Here is a 2955-nt window from a genome sequence, read left to right on the forward strand (position 1 = left end):
GAATCGTATCAAAAATCTTCATATGCCGCTATCCCAAATCTGCTATAATCCTCCTAGAAAAATTAGCTTAATTGATAAATCCTTCACCACGAATAACTGATCTATACCAATGCAATGCCGTTCCTTGGATGTGAAAGCTTGCCATCTAAACTTTTGTGTCATTCGCTATCTCTTGACAATCAAAAATATTGTTCAACTTGAAACACCCAATCCGTTGGATCACCGCCTTAGAATTTTGGAAAATCCAAGCATGTGGTTCTCCCCCGAATAGCATTGTCGAGTTCGCGAAAGATCCTTGGTTCAGGTCTAAACTTTTGTGCATGTTGATCAACTTCTCTAAATCCTCGAGCACGTCGATCACCATCTCCAAAGGGATCAACCTCATCCTCAAAGTGCCAATCCTCCTCATCGACGAAGCACACCAGTGCCACTCGCCTCTCGAGTTCCACCACCGCCGGTCTTGGGTTTTCTAACGGATGTGGGGGATGATGTGTAGGCATAGGTAAGAGGGGATCATTGACACTCAAATGACGCACCTGGACTTGTGGGGTATCTGTTCAATGAGGTCCCATCGCTAGTACTTCTTGAGGCTCCGATCGTCGTTAAGGAGATAACGAACCCAATCGGTTCATGACATATTTCTTAAAATCATTGTGATTCTTTTGAATTGCGTCAACTCTATGTAGGAATGTTTGGAACATGCCCCTAAGTTCATCCGCTAAGCCCATATTCACACCCATGGATGTTGGTTGACTCGGTCCTGCCGTGGTCGCTCCAAAGGTCTCCTTGTTGATGTTATCTTCCTTGTTTCAACCATTAGTGGAGGTCTGAGATTCGTCTACTCTGATACCAAATTGATGAGCTCTCATACCAAATTGATGGGTTCTCGTACCAAATATAGGCTACACAACGATTCCTTCAAGATCTGGATGTATTAAAGGAATTAGTCTGCGCTACCATAGAAAACTATTCATTAAATATTCCTCGGTAGTCAGAAAATTATTAAACCAAGTATATTAGATTTGTAACTGCCTGATCTACAACTTTCATATTTACGCCCTTCTCAGATTCAAACTGCAACTAGGACAAAAACATGGAATAGCGTGGATGATGGTGGTGGTGACGGGTGGAGTGGATGTTAGGGTTATGGATGGGTATGGAGATGAAGGTGGATTATGGATGTGATTAAGAGATATAGACGAAAAGAACAAAGTGGTCGAGATTCGAAAGAAGAGGGGTGGCTCCATAATTGAGGGAGATTGGAAGTTAGGAGAAACCTTGTGTTAGGCTCTGATACCACTTTGATAAGATCTGGAACCAAAGATAGGCTAAAATATTCGTCAAATCTGAATTTATTAGAGAAATCAATCCGTACCATCGAGAAAATATATTCATCAAATATTCTCCAGTAGCGAAAAAATTACGAAACTAATTGGGTTGGATCCGTAACTTCCAAATCTACAACTTTTATATTTATGCCCTTCACAGATTCGAACTGTAACAGGGACGAAAACACAGAATAACATGGGTGACGGTGGTGGTGACGGGTGGAGTGGATGTTAGGGTTATGGATGGGTATGGAGATGAGGGTGGATTGTGGAAGTAATTAAGGAAAGTAGACGAAGGGAACGAAGTGGTCGAGATCCCAAAGAAGAGGGGTGATTCGATAGACGAGGGAGATTAGAAGCGAGGAGAAACCTCGCCAACGGTAGAGGTGGAAGGATGATGAAGAGGGAGGAGGGAGGAGTCTAGAGAGAAGATAAGAGGCAAGAAATTAAGAATCCAATTCCCTTATGAAGTTAGTTGTCATCCACATATTTATAGAGACTAGCCAATAAGTCCTAAAATAATATGAAATCCTAATTCTAGAGGATTCCCATCGATTGCGTTCGAACGTGCCTGATCGCGTTCGAACGCGCCCAAAAAGCCCCTTCTCTGGATTTGCGAACACGACACAAGCGTTCATAGGTCGTTCGAACACAGGCATTCACAAACGCGTTCACAAGGCGTTCACAAATGCGGGCGTTCACAAGTGTTCACAAGGCGTTCACAAGCGTTCACAAGGCGTTCACAAGCGTTCACAAGGTGTTCACAAGGGTTAATAAGCGTTCGAACGCGACTCCACCTGTGTTCGAAAGCGACCTACAAGAATTTTTATTTTAATGAAAATAAACACCTAATGCAATAAGAAAAGATCCTAACTAAGTGTATCACCTTGCCAACGGTAGAGGTGGAAGGATGGTGAACAGGGAGGAGAGAGAGAGATTAGAAAGATGATAGGAGGCAAAAAATTAATAATCCAATAGCATTATGAATTTGGCTGCCATCCACATATATATAAAGACTAGCTAACAAGTCATAAAATAATAACCTTAATTCTAGAGGATTCACGCCGATCACGTTTGAACGCGCCCGATCGCGTTCGAATGCACAAAAGGTATTCTCTGTATGTGCGAACACAATGTAGGCATTCGAACGCGCATTATGCGTTCTCTATACTTGCGAACCTGATGCAGGCATTTGCAATGGCGTTTGAACGCGACCTACAGGAATTTTATTTTAATGAAAATAAATAACTAATGCAATAAGAAAAGATCCTAACTAAGTGTATCAGATACTCTCTTAGAGGTCTTGCCAGAGGGTGAAGAGTATAGTGTGGTTAATGTTATATACTAGATGCGTTATGTTTTATGGTGTATCAGTTGACATTTCAGAATGTCTTTACCTTTGTCTTATATTTTAGCAAGTGACTTTGTAGTTGTTAAATTATGTATATACCACCATCGTGTATATGTAATAGTAAAATGCTCTTGATGATGTGTTGTGACCTATGTGGGGCCCTATTAAAAATTATCTGTATGCTGGAAATAGTCTTGAGTTATTTTTGGTTTAGACGTTGTGGATAAGATTATGGTGTTGATACAAGTTTAGTTGATTGTCGACATCTAATTGAGT

This window comes from Typha latifolia, chromosome 6, assembly GCF_019914945.1.
Source record: "Typha latifolia isolate L0001 chromosome 6, TyphaL0001v2, whole genome shotgun sequence".
In the NCBI taxonomy this organism is placed as follows: Eukaryota; Viridiplantae; Streptophyta; class Magnoliopsida; order Poales; family Typhaceae; genus Typha; species Typha latifolia.